This window comes from Tamandua tetradactyla, chromosome 19, assembly GCF_023851605.1.
Source record: "Tamandua tetradactyla isolate mTamTet1 chromosome 19, mTamTet1.pri, whole genome shotgun sequence".
Lineage (NCBI taxonomy): Eukaryota > Metazoa > Chordata > Mammalia > Pilosa > Myrmecophagidae > Tamandua > Tamandua tetradactyla.
Genome location: NC_135345.1, coordinates 43,231,080 through 43,256,017, shown reverse-complemented (window position 1 = coordinate 43,256,017; position 24,938 = coordinate 43,231,080). Strand labels below are relative to the sequence as shown.

Genomic DNA, 24,938 nt, shown 5'->3' with positions numbered 1-24,938 from the left:
AATTAAAAAGTTGCACAGTAAACACTTTGTGAAATACAAATATATTCTCTTCTTTTCCTTGCATTCAAGTGAGTAGTGTTTTATTCATCTTGGTCTCTTAGCATTCTTCATCAAGAATAGGAAAAGGAAAAAAAAAAATAAAAGAGAAAAGGCAATTATTGAAGATTTTTCCTTTCTTGAGATATTGCTGATCAAATGGGCAGAAACAGATTTGATGGGTTTTTTTTTGACCGCTTTTTAAATTGCTTTATTAACTTTACAATATACAATAAACTCTTTCATGCAAACTGATGAAACTCCCCTGCTGACAGGAAAATTTACAACAGACCAGGTCAAAACAAAATCTCAAATTAGAAAACAACATAGAACACAAAAAGATTTACAATAAAAGGTACATCAGGAAAATGCAAGTTTGGAAAGCAGGGGTTTTCGATTATTAACCTTAGGATTCAAGGCATAAGGCAAAACTCATCATGATGGTCATGTGAGGGGGGTCCCCTATAAGAATGCGCAGACTGTATCTTAGCTGCAGCTCCCTAATTTTCCTCCTTAGCTCTCTCATCTCCTCCATGAAACGCTCCATATCATCTGCATCTCCATCTATCATATCAATGTTGTTAACAAATCTATTAGGTTCATCCCCTCCAAAATCCTGGACAGGTGGAGCCCAACCCCCTCTAATATTTCCTCCAGGCTCCTGGCCTTCACCACCTCCCAAAGGGAGGGCTTCCTCTCCATTCCTCACGGGAACCTGCTCTCCTCCTTCATTTTCCTGGGGGACGTTTTCCATGTTGAGTTTTTTTTTTTTTCCTTGTTTCTTCTTCCTGCAGGAATCAGAGGCAGTACTCCTCTTTTAGACTTGAGATCTGCCGCTCCAACGGACCTAAAGACCTTTTGGTTTTTCTTCACCTGGTCTCATGGCTTCCTTTCCTGTCCTGTAGATTTGATGGTTTTAAGACTGTTATTTTTTTTTTAACAGCTCAAAAAGTTTTCATAGTGTGCCTACTCAAAAAAGAAAGAAAAAAAGAAAGAAAAGCCATCCCTTGCTTTTGGAAACTTTGTCATTAATTTGCAGACAATACTTAGAACATACAGTATGCCTGCTATGTCATATATAAACCAAGTTAGGTATGGTCACTGATATGTCAGAGTTTATATGTTAAAAGAAAACAGTGAGTAATATAAATATTATATTAGGACATAAACATAGTCCTATGACCGAGATGAATTTTCAGAGTACTCAAGGAAGTAAGACTTGATTGTCTCATTACTATTTATTTTATTGTCCCAGTGGGTTAAACCTGAGTAAGTTTTGGGGTTTAAAAAAAGCATCTGGAGGAGAGTAATGATGTCGTGTCCTAAACACAGGATGACAAGGAAGCAGATAGGTGTAAATTCTGCAATTATGTTTCTTTGTATGTTCAAAATGTTTGCAGCTACCTATTTTCCCATTTCAGAGACATGGTATTTTACTCTACAGGATTTCATAATCTCTGATTCCTCTTACTTAACATGCAATATTTGTTTTTGAGTTCATTAAGATTTTCTTCCATGAAGAGGAACATTGAGTACAGTTTTTTTTTTAGCTTTGATTTGAGTCATTTGGGGTGGGAAAGGAAGGAACAGGAAGACTGTTTGTATTCTCCCTGTTTAATTGACCCCTTATCTCTTAGTTGTGAGAACTCTACTCCCAGGTATTGGTTTATTCATTTATTTCACATTTGTTGACTGCTTACTATTTAATGTATGACCGAGGAATACAAAAATGAATGGCCCAGTCAATTGTCATATAATGACTTTGGAGCCATCTCTATCCTGGCTAACTTCAATGAAGATAACTTAGTTCTCAAATTCTGTCTTGCTCCAAATATAGTCTGGATCTTGTTCATGTTAACAGACTTAACCAACTGTAGGGGAGCCCCCATTTTTGAGATCACTAAGGGTGTCAGTAGAAAAGAAAAAACTTTTCGAAGTGTATTCCATTACATTAGGTTTTCTAATGATCCTTGCTGCTTTTGGCATTACTGGAGTACTTCCCAAGAATTATGTCATGCCACCCCACTTCTAGATTTGCCAAAACCCTAGGGGGTTGAGTGGGTGGGAGACTGAAGTAAAATGACATAGCTGCTCTCTTAAGCGGTGCTATGCTAGAAAGTCTCAGGAGCAAGAACTAGTGCCAAATCCTCTCTTCCCTCTTTCCTGTCTGTCTTCCAGTTGTCTGCATCTTTCTCATTTTCGTTAGGTTAGTCATGAAATCTATAACATGGTGGTTGGTAGTTCGGCCTAGTGAAATGAAACGTGTTCTCCTGAACACTGACTGGTAAACCTTTTGGAAAAGTTGACATCTAAAACTTTAAATCATTTTAAGAAGAGCCTTCTGAATCTTTTGCTTATGTAATATTTTTTAATAATCTGAAGTTCTACTGTTATGCTTCCATCACACATGCCCTTTTCCATCCTTTTCTGTGCTGGTATGCTTTACTCCCCTTCTTTTTTAGGGTCAGCTCCTTCTTCTGTTCTCCTGACCCTTCTTCCTACCTCCTTTGGAAACATATTCCGTGTTTACTGCTTCCTTCCTGTACCTTCAGCCTTTCCCTGTCTACTGAATCCTGCAGCCTATTGATATGTTCTTCCTCTGCTTTTCCTGAATTTTTGTTTACATTTGTTCTCCCTCCATCACTTCACTGAAACTGCCCTCAATCAAGGTGGCCAGTGACTTCTTTTTTTTTTTTTTATTTATTTTTATTTTTTATTTTTTTTATTAATTAAAAAAATTAACTAACACAACAATAGAAATCAATCCATTCTACATATGCAATCAGTAATTCTTAATATCATCACATAGGTGTATGGTCATCATTTCTCAGTACATATGCATCGATTTAGAGAAAGAAATAGCACTACAACAGAAAAAGAAATAAAGTGATAACACAGAGAGAAAACACAAATAAAAATAAAAAGTACAAAAATATATAAGAGAAAAAAAAACAAAACAAACAAACAAAAAAAAAACTATAGATCAGATGCAGCTTCATTCAGCGTTCCAAGATAATTACATTACAATTAGGCAGTATTGTGCTGACCATTTTTTTTTTTTTTAGACGTCATACCATTCTACATATGCAATCAGTAATTCTTAACATCATCACATAGATGCATGATCATCGTTTCTTAGTACATTTGCATCGGTTTAGAAGAACTAGCATTATAACAGAAAAAGATATAGAATGTTAATATAGAGAAAAAAAATAAAAGTAATAATAATAAGAACAAAACAAACAAAACAAAACAAAACAAAAACCTATAGCTCGGATGCAGCTTCGTTCAGTATTTTAACATGATTACTTTACAATTAGGTATTATTGTACTGTCCGTTTTTGAGTTTTTGTATCTAGTCCTATTGCACCGTCTGTATTCCATCAGCTCCGATTACCCATTATCTTACCCTGTTTCTAACTCCTGCTGAACTCTGTTACCAATGACATATTCCAAGTTTATTCTCGAGTGTCGATTCACATCATTGGGACCATACAGTATTTGTCTTTTAGCTTTTGGCTAGACTCACTCAGCATAATGTTTTCTAGGTCCATCCATGTTATTACATGCTTCATAAGTTTATCCTGTCTTAACGCTGCATAATATTCCATCGTACGTATATACCACAGTTTGTTTAGCCACTCGTCTGTTGATGGACATTTTGGCTGTTTCCATCTCTTTGCAATTGTAAATAACGCTGCTATAAACATTGGTGTGCAAATGTCTGTTTGAGTTTTTGCCCTTAATTCCTTTGAGTAGATTCCCAGCAATGGTATTGCTGGATCGTATGGCAATTCTATATTCAGCTTTTTGAGGAACCGCCAAACTGCTTTCCACAGTGGTTGCACCATTTGACATTCCTACCAACAGTGGATAAGTGTGCCTCTTTCTCCGCATCCTCTCCAGCACTTGTCATTTTCTGTTTTGTTGATAATGGCCATTCTGGTGGGTGTGAGATGATATCTCATTGTGGTTTTGATTTTCATTTCTCTAATGGCCAGGGACATTGAGCATCTCTTCATGTGTCTTTTGGCCATTTGTATTTCCTCCTCTGAGAGGTGTCTATTCAAGTCTTTTTCCCATTTTGTAATTGGGTTGGCTATCTTTTTGTTGTTGAGTTGAACAATCTCATTATAAATTCTGGATACTAGACCTTTATCTGATATGTCGTTTCCAAATATTGATTCCCATTGTGTAGGCTGTCTTTCTACTTTCTTGATGAAGTTCTTTGATGCACAAAAGTGTTTAATTTTGAGGAGTTCCCATTTATTTATTTCCTTCTTCAGTGCTCTTGCTTTAGGTGTAAGGTCCATAAAACCGCCTCCAATTGTAAGATTCATAAGATATCTCCCTACATTTTCCTCTAACTGTTCTATGGTCTTAGACCTAATGTTTAGATCTTTGATCCATTTTGAGTTAACTTTTGTATAGGGTGTGAGATATGGGTCTTCTTTCATTCTTTTGCATATGGATATCCAGTTCTCTAGGCACCATTTATTGAAGAGACTGTTCTGTCCCAGGTGAGTTGGCTTGACTCCCTTATCAAAGATCAAATGACCATAGATGAGAGGGTCTATATCTGAGCACTCTATTCGATTCCATTGGTCGATATATCTATCTTTATGCCAATACCATGCTGTTTTGACCACTGTGGCTTCATAATATGCCTTAAAGTCTGGCAGCGCAAGACCTCCAGCTTCGTTTTTTTTCCTCAAGATGTTTTTAGCAATTCGGGGCACCCTGCCCTTCCAGATAAATTTGCTTATTGGTTTTTCTATTTCTGAAAAATAAGTTGTTGGGATTTTGATTGGTATTGCATTGAATCTGTAAATCAATTTAGGTAGGATTGACATCTTAACTATATTTAGTCTTCCAATCCATGAACACGGTATGCCCTTCCATCTGTTTAGGTCTTCTGTGATTTCTTTTAGCAGTTTTTTGTAGTTTTCTTTGTATAGGTCTTTTGTCTCTTTAGTTAAATTTATTCCTAGGTATTTTATTCTTTTAGTTGCAATTGTAAATGGGATTCGTTTCTTGATTTCCCCCTCCGCTTGTTCATTGCTAGTGTATAGAAATGCTACAGATTTTTGAATGTTGATCTTGTAACCTGCTACTTTGCTGTACTCATTTATTAGCTCTAGTAGTTTTGTTGTGGATTTTTCCGGGTTTTCGACGTATAGTATCATATCGTCTGCAAACAGTGATAGTTTTACTTCTTCCTTTCCAATTTTGATGCCTTGTATTTCTTTTTCTTGTCTAATTGCTCTGGCTAGAACCTCCAACACAATGTTGAATAATAGTGGTGATAGTGGACATCCTTGTCTTGTTCCTGATCTTAGGGGGAACGTTTTCAATTTTTCCCCATTAAGGATGATATTAGCTGTGGGTTTTTCATATATTCCCTCTATCATTTTAAGGAAGTTCCCTTGTGTTCCTATCCTTTGAAGTGTTTTCAACAGGAAAGGATGTTGAATCTTGTCAAATGCCTTCTCTGCATCAATTGAGATGATCATGTGATTTTTCTGCTTTAATTTGTTGATATGGTGTATTACATTAATTGATTTTCTTATGTTGAACCATCCTTGCATACCTGGGATGAATCCTACTTGGTCATGATGAATAATTCTTTTAATGTGTTGTTGGATACGATTTGCTAGAATTTTATTGAGGATTTTTGCATCTGTATTCATTAGAGAGATCGGCCTGTAGTTTTCTTTTCTTGTAATATCTTTGCCTGGTTTTGGTATGAGGGTAATGTTGGCTTCATAGAATGAGTTAGGTAGTTTTCCCTCCACTTCGATGTTTTTGAAGAGTTTGAGGAGAGTTGGTACTAATTCTTTCTGGAATGTTTGATAGAATTCACATGTGAAGCCGTCTGGTCCTGGACTTTTCTTTTTAGGAAGCTTTTGAATGACTGCTTCGATTTCTTTACTTGTGATTGGTTTGTTGAGATCATCTATGTCTTCTTGAGTCAAAGTTGGTTGTTCATGTCTTTCCAGGAACCCATCCATTTCCTCTAAATTGTTGTATTTATTAGCGTAAAGTTGTTCATCGTATCCTGTTATTACCTCCTTTATTTCTGTGAGGTCAGTAGTTATGTCTCCTCTTCCATTTCTGATCTTATTTATTTGCGTCCTCTCTCTTCTTCTTTTTGTCAATCTTGCTAAGGGCCCATCAATCTTATTGATTTTCTCATAGAACCAACTTCTGGCCTTATTGATTTTCTCTATTGTTTTCATGTTTTCAATTTCATTTATTTGTGCTCTAATCTTTGTTATTTCTTTCCTTTTGCTTGCTTTGGGGTTAGCTTGCTGTTCTTTCTCCAGTTCTTCCAAATGGATAGTTAATTCCTGAATTTTTGCCTTTTCTTCTTTTCTGATATAGGCATTTAGAGCAATAAATTTCCCTCTTAGCACTGCCTTTGCTGCGTCCCATAAGTTTTGATATGTTGTGTTTTCATTTTCATTCTCCTCGAGGTATTTGCTAATTTCTCTTGCAATTTCTTCTTTGACCCACTCATTGTTTAGGAGTGTGTTGTTGAGCCTCCACGTATTTGTGAATTTTCTGGCACTCTGCCTATTATTGATTTCCAACATCATTCCTTTATGGTCCGAGAAAGTGTTGTGTAAGATTTCAATCTTTTTAAATTTGTTAAGACTTGCTTTGTGACCCAGCATATGGTCTATTTTTGAGAATGATCCATGAGCACTTGAGAAAAAGGTGTATCCTGCTGTTGTGGGATGTAATGTCCTATAAATGTCTATTAAGTCTAGTTCATTTATAGTAATATTCAGATTCTCTATTTCTTTGTTGATCTTCTGTCTAGATGTTCTGTCCCTTGATGAGAGTGGTGAGTTGAAGTCTCCAACTATTATAGTATATGAGTCTATTTCCCTTTTCAGTGTTTGCAGTGTATTCCTCACGTATTTTGGGGCATTCTGGTTCGGTGTGTAAATATTTATGATTGTTATGTCTTCTTGTTTAATTGTTCCTTTTATTAGTATATAGTGTCCTTCTTTGTCTCTTTTAACTGCTTTACATTTGAAGTCTAATTTGTTGGATATTAGTATAGCCACTCCTGCTCTTTTCTGGTTGTTATTTGCATGAAATATCTTTTCCCAACCTTTCACTTTCAACCTATGTTTATCTCTGGGTCTAAGATGTGTTTCCTGTAGACAGCATATAGAAGGATCCTGTTTTTTAATCCATTCTGCCAATCTATGTCTTTTGATTGGGGAATTCAGTCCATTGACATTTAGTGTTATTACTGTTTGGATAATATTTTCCTCTAACATTTTGCCTTTTGTATTATATATATCATATCTGATTTTCCTTCTTTCTACACTCTTTTCCATATCTCTCTCTTCTGTCTTTTTGTATCTGACTCTAATGCTCCCTTTAGTATTTCTTGCAGAGCTGGTCTCTTGGTCACGAATTCTTTCAGTGACTTTTTGTCTGAGAATGTTTTAATTTCTCCCTCATTTTTGAAGGATAATTTTGCTGGATATAGGAGTCTTGGTTGGCAGTTTTTCTCTTTTAGTATTTTAAATATATCATCCCACTGTCTTCTAGCTTCCATGGTTTCTGCTGAGAAATCTACACATAGTCTTATTGGGTTTCCGTTGTATGTGATGGATTGTTTTTCTCTTGCTCCTTTCAAGATCCTCTCTTTCTCATTGACCTCTGACATTCTAACTAGTAAGTGTCTTGGAGAACGCCTATTTGGGTCTAATCTCTTTGGGGTGCGCTGCACTTCTTGGATCTGTAAATTTAGGTCTTTCATAAGAGTTGGGAAATTTTCAGTGAAAATTTCTTCCATTAGTTTTTCTCCTCCTTTTCCCTTCTCTTCTCCTTCTGGGACACCCACAACACGTATATTTGTGCGGTTCATATTGTCCTTGAGTTCCCTGATACCCTGTTCAAATTTCTCCATTCTTTTCCCTATAGTTTCTGTTTCTTTTTGGAATTCAGATGTTCCATCCTCCAAATCACTAATTCTATCTTCTGTCTCTTTAAATCTATCATTGTAACTATCCATTATTTTTTCTATGTTTGCTACTTTATCCTTCACTTCCATAAGTTCTGCGATTTGTTTTTTCAGTTTTTCTATTTCTTCTTTATGTTCAGCCCATGTCCTCTTCATGTCCTCCCTCAATTTATCGATTTCATTTTTGAAGAGGTTTTCCATTTCTGTTCGTATATTCAGGATTAGTTGTCTCAGCTCTTGTGTCTCATTTGAGCTATTGGTTTGTTCCTTTGACTGGGCCATATTCTCAATCTTTTGTGCGTGGACAGTTATCTTCTGCTGCTGGCGTCTGGGCATTTATTCAGATTTCTCTGGGTGTTGGACTCAGCAAGGTTGTAAGATTTTTCTGTGAAATCTCTGGGATCTGTTTTTCTTATCTTGCCCAGTACGTGACGCACGTGGCACACATTTGTCTCAAGTGTTTGGAATGGGTCTCCCCCAGTCACCGATCTCCGTGGCCTGGGGCTTTCGGATCCAAATCTCTCCGTTGGTTCAGGGGCCGCGCCTGGTGGGGTCGTCAGCTGCCGCCGCTTGAGGGGACCCTGTGGCTGGTTGCGGGCTGCAGCGGGCCTGGGGGATTCCCCACCGGACCAGGAAGCCTCCCGGGGGGGGGGGGCTTCCGCGGCTTGGATAGCCCTCCTATCTGAGACTCGTATCCGCGGACTCGAAGCAGAGACTCGAAGCCGCCAGCAAAAGAGGGGTGCCACCTGCCTCGGCTTGGGAAACTTGCTTCTCCAATACTCTCAGCCGGCCCGGAAAGGGGGGAGGGAGTAGCTCGGACCACCGCAGCTGCCGCTGATCGGGAGATCGCACGCCGCTCGGGGGTCTCACTGCAGCCGAGTCTCGCAGTCAGTCTAGCCAGCCCAGACTTTGGATAGCCCTCTGATCCGGGACTCGTAGCCGCGGACTTAACGCCGAGACTCGAAGCCGCCCGCAAAAGAAGGGCGCCGCCTGCCTCGGCTTGGGGAACTTACTTCTCTGATACTCTCAGCCGGCCCGGGAAGGAGGGAGGGATTAGCTCGGACCGCTGCAGCTGCGGCCGCTTGGGGGTCTCGCCGCAGCCAAGTCTCGCAATCAGACTTGCCAGCCCAGACTTTAGATAGCCCTCTGATCCGAGACTTGTAGTCACGGACTCGAAGCCGCCCGCAAAAGTGTGGCGCCGGCCGCCTTGGCTGGGAAGCTTGTCTCTCCAAGTCTCTCAGCGAGCCCGGGAAGGAGGGAGGGATTAGCTCGGACCGCCGCAGCTGCGGCCGCTCAGGGGTCTCGCCGCAGCCAAGACTCGGAATCAGACTTGCCAGCTCAGACTTTGGATAGCCCTCTGATCCGAGACTTGTAGTCGCGGACTCGAAGCCGCCCGCAAAAGTGTGGCGCCGGCCGCCTTGTCTGGGAAGCTTGTCTCTCCGAGTCTCTCAGCAAGCCCGGGAAGGAGGGAGGGATTAGCTCGGACCGCCGCAGCTGCGGCCGCTCGGGGGTCTCGCCGCAGCCAAGACTCGGAATCAGACTTGCCAGCTCAGACTTTGGATAGCCCTCTGATCCGAGACTTGTAGTCGCGGACTCGAAGCCGCCCGCAAAAGTGTGGCGCCGGCCGCCTTGTCTGGGAAGCTTGTCTCTCCGAGTCTCTCAGCGAGCCCGGGAAGGAGGGAGGGATTAGCTCGGACCGCCGCAGCTGCGGCTGCTCGGGAAATCACCCGCCGCTCGGGGATCTCACTCACCGCAGCTGAGTTTCGCAGTCAGACTAGCCAGCCCAGACTTGGTTACGCTGTGTGTCCATTCCCTGCTGTAGCCCCGGGAGTTGTTTTGTACTGTTTCTGTTCACCTATTAGTTGATTTGGAGTTGGAGGAACTAAGACGCATGTACCTTACTAAGACGCCATCTTGGATCTCCGCCAGTGACTTCTTAAAATGTCAAAACTATGTGTATATTTTTCTTTTCATATCTTTATTGTTCTCCCATGGTACCTGTTTGCCATTCTTTCTCAAAAGACCTTTTTCTCTTGCCTAGTCTGTCTTGTCATTTTTCATATTCTCTAGGGTTCTGCTTTTTGGCACTAATCTAATCTCTCTGTCCCTCTTCTTTCAGTGAAATCACCCACTGGCATGATTTCTGCTGCTTTCTGTGTAATTTTCACTTCTGTGCCTTTACTTTCAGCCGAGACTTCTTGCTCGGACTTTACCCTCAAGAAATCTGGTTATCTCACCCAAATATTCTAGACCTCAATTTCTAATGCCCCAAATTAAACTCCTTGTCTTCCTAATTAAGCCTGCTCCTTCTCCCCTATTCTCTACCTCAGTTGTCACTACATCCACCCATGTGCAGTCAATTACCGTGTTGTTCTGCTTTTTGCTTCTGGATGCTTCCCAATCCCAATTCTTCTCTCTCTTTCCCCACCTACATCCACTGCTCTCTTCCCTCCCCTTATCATTTTCTCTGTGGGATTACTTTAACAACCAAACTGGCCTAACTGGTCTTCCTGCCTCCACTCTGAATCCTCCTTTTGAATTCACCAGAAAGAGTAATGCATCTGAAACCCAAGTCTGACCTGTCAGTGGCTGCCTGTAACCAGGACAAAGTTGGGGTTCTTCTGTGTGTACAAGGCTCCCATCTGGCTCTGAGCGTCTTCCCTGGACTCAAATTGCAGGCCTCCCTTCCAGTCCTGCAACTCGGAACTCATACCATTGCAGTTTGTTCCCTTGCCTTTTCTTCATTGTCTTGTCTTCCATCCCTAAATTAACTAACTCCTAGCCAACCCTTAGGACATGTTAGGCACTCCTCTTTCAAGGAAGCTTTTTCTGACCTTCCCATCTCTGGGTTAGGTGCCCCTTTTTGACGGGATTCTCAGTCATTGCCTTACAGGTGTCAGTTTGTTTTTTCCTTTTTTGGCCCCGTTACACTTTGCTCTTCTCAGAGACAGAGAGATGGTGTCTTACTAATCTTTGTAGCTCCAGTGCCTAGCACAGTGCTTGCCATATAGTAAGTACTCAGCATATGTTTCTTAAATGAAAAATCAGTATTGACAGTACAACAATCTGACATCTACAAAAGCGAGCGAAAGGAATGCATGTATAATGGATCCCTTTGGGAGAAGACATGAAGGGGACCTCTAGGTGCTGAAGTATTCTGGTTTTGATCTGGTGTGTTCAGTTTGGGAAAATTCGTTGAGCTTATGATATATGTACTTTTCTATATTTATATTATAATTCAGTGAAAAGTTTCTTTTAAATAGATCAACTTGTCATCTCACCTACTCAATACAGAAAATTGCTTTTTTCCTTTCAAGCTGTTTGTGTTTTTATAGGATGTTAGTTCAGATATCACAGCAAAGAAACATGATAGCACTATTCTTTGATGTTAAGAAAGAGTGAAATAAAAATCACGGGTGAAATGTGGTTAGGATTTCCCGGTCTTCTAAAGAAGGCCAGTGAGGGCCAGGCCTGATGGATAGGCTTGCGGTGACCTGTGCTTCTATCACACTTACTACAGAATCCGCATTCTAATTATAGGCCAGCTCTGTGCCTGCTTGCACGGACAGTCAGACTTCATCTGGATGTTACTATGAATAATTCATAAACATAGTTATCTGGAAATTTGTGGTCATCATTAGCATTTTAATAGGAAAATGCAGTCATTATCCTAAATCTTTGTTTTGTTTTTACCTACCCTCCTCCCCAGCTAAACATCAGTCTTCCCTGAGTACTTGGAAACTGCCCATGTTTCTGCCAATGTGCTGACTGGTCGCTATGGGCAGACGGTTCCCGGAGGCTCACTGCCATCCAGGCTGCTTGTGTACGTATGAGATTGGTCTCTCTTTCTTTTTTCCAATTAATTTTTCCTGCAAGGATATTGCAGAGTTCTGAACTGATAAGGTTTGTAAGCTTTAAACCAGAGTGTTTAAATATGCTGGACAATGGAGAGGCTAAGTTTTTAATACCGAATCATGAAAAATGTTACCTGAATTAGGATTTTTATAATCAAGTGACCTTATAAAGCCAGAAGTGTATACCAGCAATCTTCCTTTTAGGTTTAAATGCACCCATTTATAGACAGCCTTTAAAATTTTTTTTTAAAAAGCTTTTTAAGCTTTTCCTTTTCATCATAGAATATGTGACAATATTAGAAACAGTAATAATGGCATAAATTAAAAATATTTCCCAGGGATTGTTTTAATTCCATCCAAATGAAAAGCTTCATGGACCCTGAAGAGAGGTCCTCTCGGTATATTTATATATCAGGGGGAGAGTCCACTGCTCTCATTTCTTAAAATCCGCCAACGGAAGAAACTCTCTAGATTTTCTCAGCGATGACTTTCAATGTCTCCCCACACTTAAGTTTTTCCAAGTCTTTTGGGGAACTGCTACAGTTGCAGCCTTTTCCTTTTTGTTTTTACCCATGAATTAATTTGGGAGAAAAATGATTAATCTCTTTAATTATTTCTTAATTTATATAAAGGACTGTTTGTAACAGAGTTATTTTATACTCCTTTAGGCTTTCAGTCTTGGGCCATCTGTCCAGATATTTATTTGCTTTCATTGCTTCCCTTTGAAACCTCTGTAATTTTGTTAGGGACCATCACCTATTCTGTGTTTGTAGTGACTCCCCATAGTGACTTTGCTTCTCTGTCCTTTCTCTAGTTGTGTTTTTCATATTCTAGTTCTGTCCCTATGTTCTAAGTTTAAGTCCCATTTCCTTAAACAGTTCAGTTCTTTTTTTTCCCCCCATAGAAAAAATAGAACCACCCTGAAGCACTCATCCAGACAATTAGTTGTAAAATAAGCCAGAGAGTTAAAAGCAGTGGCTATTAGCAGCTCTGGGAAGGCATAGCTGATAAACAAGTGAGGGTTCAGATCAGAGACTACCTGTATTCAAGCTGACAGTTTTTGGTAAACAGCTCCTACAGGTATACTTGAGTATCTGTACAAGGGCATTGCTAAATTACTATAAAATCAGCAATTCTTATAGTGATCATCATTAAAATAGTTAGATTTGTGTGTACACCATAGAGTAGAGGTTGACTAACTAGCCTGTTTTTGTAGAAGCTTGGAAATGTTTCTGTACTTTTAAATGGTAACATTTAAGTGGTTTTATAAATGCCTACATAAATCTACTTTTTTTTTTTTTTTTTTTTTTTTTTGCCTCTTGGCCTTCAAAGCCTGAAATAACTACCATTTGGCCTCTTTAGGAAAAAAAGAATTGCCTGCCACTGCTTGTAGAATGAAGTTGGAAGGCATGTATAACAGTTAACCACATTAAATTGTTAATATTTGATTGTTTTGACTTAGAACAATGGTAATTTCATGTGTTTCGATCTAATATATTCTGGGGCAGTTTTTCTTTCAAATGGTTAAAGTTCTGAAGTTTGAGTTTTTTAAGTGGAAAACCTAAATTTGTGTGGATGATTCACAGCTGTGAACCTGCTTGTTTTTTACCATCTTGGTGAGTGATACACTGCTCATCACCCTTGTGCCTCTCCTGAGCCTACCAGCGAACTTACCGATGTTATATAAGTAATGCACCTTTAATATAGAAAATTAAGAAAGTAAGTCCTTATAATCCCACACACCAAGAAATAGCTACTTTTGACATTTTGTTGAATACTTTTCAATACTTTAAATATTCTCTTTTTATATATTTATTCTGTTTTTTAAAATGAGACAATGTAGCATATGGTGTTTACTCAGCAAAGCAGCATCAGTATCATTCCATAGCAGTACATTTACTTTGATCGCAACTCAAAAATAGCTGTGGTTTGTGGCAGACTTATTTATGTGATGTTCCAGGGAGAGGCACTTAAGCAGTTGTGTTCAGGGAGACCGATTTACCTTGATATGAGAAAGAAACTTTATCATGGTTAAAAGATCTGGTCAGGACCCATTACATTGATTTTCACCATTCGTTAGCCGACCTCAACCCCCAGTTTGAAAAGTGCTGACCTATAGAGATCACAAAGCACTGGAGGGTACGCTTGGGCAAGGGAAGAATTCAGAACTTTGGAACTCAGCTGGAGATCAAGAAAATATTTGGAATTTGAGTTAAGACCAGGAGGCTGGGAGGAAGATTCAAGATCTTTAACTGCAAGTGGGCCTCACACACAGAGCAAGCAGGATGTGACATGCTATCCCAAGAGAGGGGCTTTCCCAGTGTGGGAGGAAGTCGTGCAGGACTGTCCGGTGCCCATGACCACCACAGAGGAGCCTCTGGGGGTTTCAGTTTTGGTCATAAGATTCAGTGAGTGGAGGTGGCTGTGGACATTGGGAAGAATGAAAGGCACAACATTGTTTTTCAAGTGGCATTGATTAGATTTTTCTTTCACCAAGGCAGGGGGTTGGGTCCATTTATTTTAGAAATATGTAAATACCAAAAAAGCACCTGCGAAAAACCATCCATAACATTTTGTATGTGTCTTTATAGTCTTCGGGTGTATACATGCATTTATACTTTTATATTAAGCTGTATTGTGATCAGACTGTACATAGTATTTTGCAACTTGCTTTTTAAAAAAATATTTTTATTGACAAATATTCACACACATACAGTCCATTCACGGTGTACAATCAGTGGTTTGCAATATCATCACGTAGCTGTGTATTCAGCACCATGATCATTTTTAGAACATTTGCAAGACTTCAGAAAAAGAAATAAAAAGAAAAGCTCATAGATCCCTTACCCTTACCCCTCCCTCTCACTGACCACTAGTATTTCAATCTACATAATTTATTTTACCCCTTATCCCCCATTATTTATTTTTTATACTAATTTTTTTACTCATCTGTTCATACCCTAGATAAAAGAGAACATCATACACAAGATTACGTCAATCACACAGTCATATTGTAAAAGCTATGTCATTATACAGTTGTCTTCAAGAATCAAGGCTACTGGCAACACAGCTTACCGGTTTCAAGTATTCCCCTCCACCACTCCAATACACCATAAACTAAAAAGGGATATCTATGTAATGTATGAGAATAACCTCTAGGATAATGTCTCAACTCTGTTTGAAATCTCTCAACCACTGAAACTTTATTTTGTCTCATTTCTCTCTTCTCCCTTTTGGTTAAGAAGGCTTTCTTAATCCCATGATGCTGGGTCCTGGCTCAATCCTGGGAGTTCTCTCCCACATTGCCAGAGAGATTTACACCCCTGGGAGTCATATCCCATGTAGCGGGGAGGGCAGTAAGTTCACCTGCTGAGTTGGCTTAGAGCAAGAGGCCACATCTGAGCAACAAAACAAGTTCTCCATGGGTGACTCTTTGCAGGAATAAGTTTCATAGGGGCAAATCTCAGATTAAGGGCTCAGCCTATTGATTTGTTTGACTCCACTGCTTGCAAGAATATCAGAATTCTCCAAATGGAAAAGTTGAATATTTCCTCCTTTCTCCCCAGTCCTCCAAGGGGACTTTGCAAATACTTTTTATTCACTGTGCAAATTACTCTGGGATATATTAGAGTGTCACACTCACCTGTCCAAACCATCAAGATCTCACATCCTATTCAAGATTCTATGTACTTATGGTGTGCAACCTGCTTTTTCACTTAATTCATCATGAATCTTTCTGATAAAATTAAATATTCTTCTAGTATGTGCTTTGTAATGGTTTTATACTTTATTCCATTGTGTGGTGATGCACAATATAATAGTCACCCATTGTTGAACATTTCGGTTATTTCTAGCCTTTTGCTGTCCTTCTAGATTAATCATTATTCATGACTCTTTTTATTTTTCCTTAAAAAAATGTTTGGAGGTGAAGTTGTTAACTTAAAGGGTTGGCTTAAACATTTAAGACTCTGGCATGCATGTCTAGATTGCCCTCTGAATGAATTTTATCTGTTTTTCTCCTTATGTGAGGAGTGCTCATTTCTTCATTAGAAAAACTTTTCCAGTATGATAGATGAAACATGCTATCTTCATTGTCATTTTATTTTGCAGTTCTTTTTTTTTCCCTCTAATATTGAAGGTTAACGTTTTTTATCTGTTCAGTGGCCAAAAATCAGCCAGGTTACATATATGTGATGCAAATGTGAAAAAGTCAGTTTAACCTGTGATGATAATAGCTCTTATTTTCGTTGTATCTAATTTATATTCATTTTAAGCTAAAAGCTTGGTTCTTTAAAGAGACAGTTTGACAGGGTTTTCGTATGGTAATAGCTTGAGTAGTTTAATTAAAATAGGAGACAGAATCCTTGGGCCTAGCACTTTGGGTTATAGTGCAGGCAGCCAGTGATTTGGGATAATCTCTGGACTAGGAGGTAGGAGGTCTGGGTTTTCTCTCTAACTCTTTCATTCCTGGTCTCAGGTCTGTAGACAAATCATTGGATTTGACTGAGTCTTGCTTCTGAAATTTGTAAATTGAGGAGTTGGATGAGTGATATTTAAGCAACCTCTAGTTCAAAAATCCTATTATATATGCTTTCCAGGGAGCAAACTGTAAGTGAGGCGTGGCTCTGGGGAGAACTAAACTAGAGGCAGAGCAAATATATACAAAACATGGAACTCAGAAAAATAAATTTTTGTGTTTAACCTCGAGATTCTAACTGCATAAAACATAACTGCTTTAAACATGTTCCCAGATAGGGTGAGACAAAGACCATTTAAACTAGAGTGATTACAGCCACATCAGTACAGGTAATATGCTTTAGAACTTAATGGCAGTGACAAAAATAAAGCATGCTTCTATGAGATAATGCTTTGGTTTATCTAAATAGCTTAAGTTGGTGTGTTAGCATCTGTTTCCTGGTGTAATTGTGTAAATGCTTCTGATAGAAGATAATAATTTTAATTATAATTAAAATTAACTATAGGGTCTTGCATTTAGTAAGTGTTGAAGAAATATATGTTGAATACATGAATGAGTAAGTATTTGCTTGAAAACTTAACTCAGCATTGGTAAGGAGGTTCCTCATACATGGTTCTAGAGCTTTTGTTCTGTTCAGGGTAACTCCTTTCTGAATATGACAGCACCTATATTTGGAGCCACCTCACTCTATCACCCCCTTCATCTCTTTTAGTGTCCTCCCCTACAAACTGAGAACGAATTCCAGTGTCTTGATGTGTTTCAAGGTCAGTTTCTTTGATTTCTGTCAAAGCTGAATTATAAACCCTTTCTGTTTTTCTGTGTACTCACCTCCTGTATCAGTTTCTTATCGCTGCTCTAACAAGTTGCCACAAACTTAGTGGCTTAAAACAACACAAATTTGTCCTCTTGTAATACTGGAGGCCAGAGGTCCAAACTGTGTCTTACTTGACTAACGTCAAGGTGTTGGCAGGTCAGTTCCTTCTGGAATCTGAGGGGAAAAGATGTTCCCTTGCCTTTCAGCTTCTAGTGGCCAAATGTATTCCTTGGTTTGTGGCCCCTTCCTCCAACTCCAAAACAGATCACTCCAATCTCTGTTCATACCTCCTCTTTTCCCTCTCAAAATGACACTTGTAATTGCATTTAAGATCCAACCAGATAATCTCTGTTATCTCACCATTCAAATCTTTAATTTACATCTTCAGAATCCTTTTACCATATAAAGTAAAATTCACAGGTTTCATGGATTAGGAAATGGATATCTTTGGTGGCTGTTATTTAGCATACCATATCTACCTTCTTTCTCTTGCTGCACAACAAATTATCATGGCTTAAAACAAATTATCATGGCTTAAAATTAGTGGCTTAAAACAACATCTGTTAGCTCATACTTCTGTAGGCAGAAACCGGGTAGGACCTGGCTGGGTTCTCTGCTCAGGGTGTTATAAGGCTGAAATCAAGGTGATGACTTGACTGAGTTTTCTCATCTGCAGGCTCCAGGGAAAACTCCTCTTCCAAGCTCATTTTTATTGGCAGAACTCCCTGTGGTTATAGGATAAAAGACCCTGCTTCCATGTTCTAACAGACCACCCACATTCCTTGCCCTGCAACCCTCCATCTTCAGGCCAGCAACAGCCCATCAAATCCTCATGCATCAAATCTCTGACTTCTTCTTCTCTGAGCCAGAGGAAACTTCCTGCTTTTAAAGGATTCATAAGATTTGGTCAGGCCCACCCAGATAATCTCCCTATCTTTTAAGGTCAACTGTGCCAGATAGCAAAACCTAAAACAAAACTTGCTGTTATGTGTCTGGTAAATAAGGTTGTATCTTGCTGTTGACACTAGTGAAGGAAGATCATTCCCATATATTTGTCTTCCTCTGAAGAGAAAAATTAAATTTTGACAGTTCAGATTAAAACCTCTTTTTTGTAACTTTGCTGTTCTTTTTAAACCTCCTTTATAATCTGCCTTTTCTGAGGTGGAGATCGATTCTGTTTTATTGTAAGACAACACCCCTTCCTCACTGCGATGCTCTGGATCTCAGCACTTTTCCTTATAGTTACAGATAGAGAAGTATGAAGAAGCCCTGTGTTATACCTTCAATAACAGGAATCAGACACTCTGGAAAGAAACCTGCTTGGAGTCTGCTTCTGTTACAGAGCAAGACTCTGGAAAATGTGGTAGAGTAGTCCTTGGAGGGACTGAGGGATGGTGTCCCTTTTCCCTTTCCGTAGGCTAGCTTTCTCATTCCAGAGGAGCCTGTTTGTAATGTGGAATAAGTACCTGCAGACCTCATGTTAAGGTATTATGGAGATACAACTAAGAGGATTCTTGAGCAGCCTTTTCCCCAGATTCTATATGAATTAGATTTGGACAGTATTGTTAGATTAGACATAGCCCCTGCTGTGTAGGGGGATGGGTTCTGGCTCAGAACGAGATATGAAGAATTCCTTATCCTCAGGAAAGTGGCCATAACACCTCCTGCTAAAGGAATGGCACTGGGGGAGAAAACCCGAGCCAAATGTCAAGACCCATGGAAGGGAAATGAGAGATATGTGTAGCTTCATGGGGTAATTTTGTAACCAAAGCAAATAGGATCATTTTTCCAGGTTTTTCTGGATCCTTGCTTATTATACAAACTGAAAATTGTTCTCAGGGGAAGCAAAACTGAAGGCCACAGAAATTATTACAAAATGAAACCAGTAGAATTCTGAAAGGAATGATGTAGCGTATTTTAGAGTCGGGAGATAGGTCAGTTTGTTGTTAGCCTCTGTACCTTGTTATGAATACATACACACACACCAAAATACAAAATAGTAGGCATGTGCTATCAGATATTCTATATAGCACATGCTTTGTTAAAAGTATAATCAGCTTCTTTCTATTTTATGGAAAATGCTTAAATCCTTGGGATTGTACTTAGTTTCTTCCTTGAATTTCCTACTTAACAATGTCAATTATGGGTAAAGATGATGTCAGTCTCACAAGGTACAAGAAAATTCTCCAAAGGACTTAAGTTACACATTGCTTATTGGGTACTTGATACCAATAAATCCAACATAACTTGACTAACTCTGAAAATCATACATACCTGCTACCATCCTGTCTTTGTGACTGGAGCTTGGTTAGGGGTAAAGAGGATTTTCCTATTTATATATATATGTGTGTGGCTCAAGAGGGAAAAGCAAATTCTGGTAGCATCTTTCACTAAAAGGGCACAACAGTCTGGAAATAGGTGTGCTTGAGATCATGTAGTGGGCAGCCTCATACATGGAAATGCATGTGCTATGGGTGGTATTTGAAGGAGAAATGAAATGGGAGTTAATGGAGAAAGAAGCTAATGAACTGGGATGAAACAGGAAGGGTCCAGGAAAGTGCATATCCTGGTGAAAACAAAGAACATGCTTATGATAAATTATTTTAATGATTAAGTGACACCTATATAACTAGGCATAACTAAATACTTTATGTGAATTCTTCTAATGCTCACAACACTTTTGAGACAAAGGTGCTTCTGTTATCCCCAAATTACAGATGAGGAAACTTGGGCACCTTGGGACTAGCAACCACTATGCTACTGCTCTGGTAGGTATGAGAGGAGGCATGCAGTGGAGCAGGTCCTAGAACATAGTGTGCATTTGGTGGCCATACCAAGGTATTAGTGATGTAGAAGAGAGTTAGAGGTCAACTGCATCAAGCAAGTCTTGGAACCAGGATGCCAACCAAGCAGTCTTGGCCCTTATCAGTCTCTGGGTAGAGTTGTATGCCAGTTTGAAACTGTTGTGTACCCCATAAAGGCCATATTCTGTAATCCTCATTCAATATTGTTGGGTGGGATCTCTTTGGTTAAGTTGTTTCCATGGAGATGTGTCTCTACCCATTCAAAGTGGGGTCATTTATTGGAGTCCTTTAAGAGGGAACCATTTTGGAAAAAGCTTCAGAGCCCATACAGCCAGAGACCTTTGGAGATGCAGAAGGAAAACACTGCTGGGGAAGTCCTTTGAAACAAGAAGCCTGGAGAGAAAGCTAGCCGACAATTCCATGTGCCTTTCCAACTGACAGCTGTGTTCTGGACCCATCAGCCTTTCTTGAGTCAAGGTAACAGTCTCTGGATGCCTTAGTTTGGACATTTTCCTGGCTGTAGAACTAAAGACTTATAATAAATTCCCTTTTTAAAAACCATTCTATTTCTGGCATGTTGCATTCTGGTAGCATTTAACAAACCAAACAAATAGTGAATAAGGCTGATAAGGTTTCTACTCCATCTGAGCTTCTGTTCATTCTAACAATAGAAACAGACAATAAGAAAGTCATTCAGTAAATAGAGAAGACAATTATAGATTGTGGTATGTGCTGTGAAGGAATGAATAGGGTGATGGGGGAGAAAGTTACTGGCTGGGCCCACATGATACGGGGTGGAGGTGGGGGAAGGAAGCGGGAAGCTCTCCCTTAGAGAGTTATGTTTGAGCTGAAGCTTGGGAAAGGCCCAGCCCTGGGAAGCACTAAGGAAAGCTTGCTCCAGGCCACAGGAATAGGAAGTGTTCAAAAAAGGAAAAGAGGCCATTGTAGCCAGAGCATGTGGGACTTAGTGGGAAGTGAGATTGGAAAAGGAAACTGTACCAAATCAGACTTAATAGCCATGGTAAGGAGTTTAGATTATTTCCTAAGAGCAATGGGTAGCCACTGAAGGTTAAACAGACGGTGGTATGATGCTGTGGGGAGGGATGGGGTAGAGGTTAGAAACAGAGTGAAAGGCTTGGTGGAAAAAAGACATTAAGGAAACCTCTTCCCTATTTGGTACCTAAAATGTTTGAATGACAACCTTTCTACTTTGGGAAAGATGATCTCACTTCAGGAAAATCTGAGTTTTAAGACTGTTCTCAGGATTCCCAGCAGCAAGACTTCCCACCTTTTTGCCATTTGACTCTCAATTGATAACCTGTCATCTATAGAGCATAAAACAAGAGCATTTAACCTAAGGGTAAGACTTTTTGTTTTTTATTGTAGACATTGGAATATATAAAATACTTTTTTACATGTAGGTACTTTTTTTTTTTATTAATTAACAGAAAAAAAGAAATTAACCCAACATTTAGAAATCATACCATTCTACGTATGCAATCAGTAATTCTTAACATCATCACATAGATGCATGATCATCGTTTCTTAGTACATTTGCATCAGTTAAGAAGAACTAGCAACACAACAGAAAAAGATATGGAATGTTAATATAGAGAAAAAAAATAAAAGTAATAATAATAGTAAAAAAAAAAAAAACCTATAGCTCAGATGCAGCTTCATTCAGTGTTTTAACATGATTACTTTACGATTAGGTATTATTGTGCTGTCCATTTTTGAGTTTTTGTATCTAGTCCTGTTGCACAGTCTGTATCCCTTCAGCTCCCATTACCCGTTATCTTACCCTGTTTCTAACTCCTGCTGGACTCTGTTATCAATGACATATTCCAAGTTTATTCTCGAATGTCGATTCACATCAGTGGGACCATACAGTATTTGTCCTTTAGTTTTTGGCTAGTCTCACTCAGCATAATGTTCTCTAGGTCCATCCATGTTATTACATGCTTCATAAATTTATCCTGTCTTAAAGCTGCATAATATTCCATTGTATGTATATACCACAGTTTGTTTAGCCACTCGTCTGTTGATGGACATTTTGGCTGTTTCCATCTCTTTGCAATTGTAAATAACGCTGCTATAAACATTGGTGTGCAAATGTCCGTTTGTGTCTTTGCCCTTAAGTCCTTTGAGTAGCTTCCCAGCAATGGTATTGCTGGGTCGTACGGCAATTCTATATTCAGCTTTTTGAGGAACCGCCAAACTGCCTTCCACAGTGGTTGCACCATTTGACATTCCCACCAACAGTGGATAAGTGTGCCACTTTCTCCGCATCCTCTCCAGCACTTGTCATTTTCTGTTTTGTTGATAATGGCCATTCTGGTGGGTGTGAGATGATATCTCATTGTGGTTTTGATTTTCATTTCTCTAATGGCCAGGAACATTGAGCATCTCTTCATGTGCCTTTTGGCCATTTGTATTTCCTCTTCTGGTAGGTGTCTGTTCAAGTCTTTTTCCCATTTTGTAATTGGGTTGGCTGTCTTTTTGTTGTTGTTGAGTTGAACAATCTCTTTATAAATTCTGGATACTAGACCTTTATCTGATATGTCATTTCCAAATATTGTCTCCCATTGTGTAGGCTGTCTTTCTACTTTCTTGATGAAGTTCTTTGATGCACAAAAGTGTTTAATTTTGAGGAGCTCCCATTTATTTATTTGCTTCTTCAGTGCTCTTGCTTTAGGTTTAAGGTCCATAAAACCACCTCCAACTGTAAGTTTCATAAAATATCTCCCTACATTTTCCTCTAACTGTTTTATGGTCTTAGACCTGATGTTTAGATCTTTGATCCATTTTGAGTTAACTTTTGTATAGGGTGTGAGATACGGGTCTTCTTTCATTCTTTTGCATATGGATATCCAGTTCTCTAGGCACCATTTATTGAAGAGACTGTTCTGTCCCAGGTGAGTTGGCTTGACTCCCTTATCAAAGATCAAATGTCCATAGATGAGAAGGTCTATATCTGAGCACTCTATTCGATTCCATTAGTCTATATATCTATCTTTATGCCAATACCATGCTGTTTTGACCACTGTGGCTTCATAATATGCCTTAAAGTCAGGCAGCGCGAGACCTCCAGCTTCGTTTTTTTTCCTCAATGTTTTTGGCAATTCGGGGCACCCTGCCCTTCCAGATAAATTTGCTTATTGGTTTTTCTATTTCTGAAAAATAAGTTGTTGGGATTTTGATTGATATTGCATTGAATCTGTAAATCAATATAGGTAGGATTGACATCTTAACTATATTTAGTCTTCCAATCCATGAACACGGTATGCCCTTCCATCTATTTAGGTCTTCTGTGATTTCTTTTAGCAGTTTTTTGTAGTTTTCTTTATATAGGTTTTTTTGTCTCTTTAGTTAAATTTATTCCTAGGTATTTTATTCTTTTAGTTGCAATTGTAAATGGGATTCGTTTCTTGATTTCCCCCTCAGCTTGTTCATTACTAGTGTATAGAAATGCTGCAGATTTTTGAATGTTGATCTTGTAACCTGCTACTTTGCTGTACTCATTTATTAGCTCTAGTAGTTTTGTTGTGGATTTTTCCGGGTTTTCGACGTATAGTAACATATCGTCTGCAAACAGTGATAGTTTTACTTCTTCCTTTCCAATTTTGATGCCTTGTATTTCTTTTTCTTGTCTAATTGCTCTGGCTAGAACCTCCAACACAATGTTGAATAATAGTGGTGATAGTGGACATCCTTGTCTTGTTCCTGATCTTAGGGGGAAAGTTTTCAATTTTTCCCCATTGAGGATGATATTAGCTGTGGGTTTTTCATATATTCCCTCTATCATTTTAAGGAGGTTCCCTTGTATTCCTATCCTTTGAAGTGTTTTCAACAGGAAAGGATGTTGAATCTTGTCAAATGCCTTCTCTGCATCAATTGAGATGATCATGTGATTTTTCTGCTTTGATTTGTTGATGTGGTATATTACATTAATTGATTTTCTTATGTTGAACCATCCTTGCATACCTGGGATGAATCCTACTTGGTCATGATGTATAATTCTTTTAATGTGTTGTTGGATACGATTTGCTAGAATTTTATTGAGGATTTTTGCATCTATATTCATTAGAGAGATTGGCCTGTAGTTTTCTTTTTTTGTAATATCTTTGCCTGGTTTGGGTATGAGGGTGATGTTGGCTTCATAGAATGAATTAGGTAGTTTTCCCTCCACTTCGATGTTTTTGAAGAGTTTGAGGAGAGTTGGTACTAATTCTTTCTGGAATGTTTGATAGAATGCACATGTGAAGCTGTCTGGTCCTGGACTTTTCTTTGTAGGAAGCTTTTGAATGACTAATTCAATTTCTTTACTTGTTATTGGTTTGTTGAGGTCATCTATTTCTTCTTGAGTCAAAGTTGGTTGTTCATGTCTTTCCAGGAACCCATCCATTTCATCTAAATTGTTGTATTTATTACCGTAAAGTTGTTCATAGTATCCTGTTATTACCTCCTTTATTTCTGTGAGGTCAGTAGTTATGTCTCCTCTTCCATTTCTGATCTTATTTATTTGCATCCTCTCTCTTCTTCTTTTTGTCAATCTTGCTAAGGGCCCATCAATCTTATTGATTTTCTCATAGAACCAACTTCTGGCCTTATTGATTTTCTCTATTGTTTTCATGTTTTCAATTTCATTTATTTCTGCTCTAATCTTTGTTATTTCTTTCCTTTTGCTTGCTTTGGGATTAGTTTTCTGTTCTTTCTCCAGTTCTTCCAAGTGGACAGTTAATTCCTGCATTTTTGCCTTTTCTTCTTTTCTGATATAGGCATTTAGGGCAATAAATTTTCCTCTTAGCACTGCCTTTGCTGCATCCCATAAGTTTTGATATGTTGTGTTTTCGTTTTCATTCGCCTCAAGGTATTTACTAATTTCTCTTGCAATTTCTTCTTTGACCCACTCGTTGTTTAAGAGTGTGTTGTTGAGCCTCCACGTCTTTGTGAATTTTCTGGCACT

The 24,938-nt window shown here is 38.9% G+C and overlaps 1 protein-coding gene and 1 pseudogene across 18 annotated transcripts in view; one reads left to right on the top strand and one right to left on the bottom strand.

Annotated features, from left to right (window-relative positions):
• APBB2 (amyloid beta precursor protein binding family B member 2) overlaps nt 1-24,938 on the top strand; it is a 452,510-nt gene that overhangs the window by 142,680 nt on the left and 284,892 nt on the right. For 5 of the 18 annotated variants that reach the window (XM_077136701.1, XM_077136703.1, XM_077136705.1 and 2 more), the window contains one exon: nt 11,733-11,846. The exons of the other annotated variants lie outside the window; for them this stretch is intronic. The gene's annotated coding sequence lies outside the window, so the exon portion shown is untranslated. The remainder of the gene's footprint in view (nt 1-11,732; nt 11,847-24,938) is intronic. 18 annotated transcript variants of the gene reach the window in all.
• LOC143663180 (protein BEX5-like) lies at nt 450-925 on the bottom strand (annotated as a pseudogene).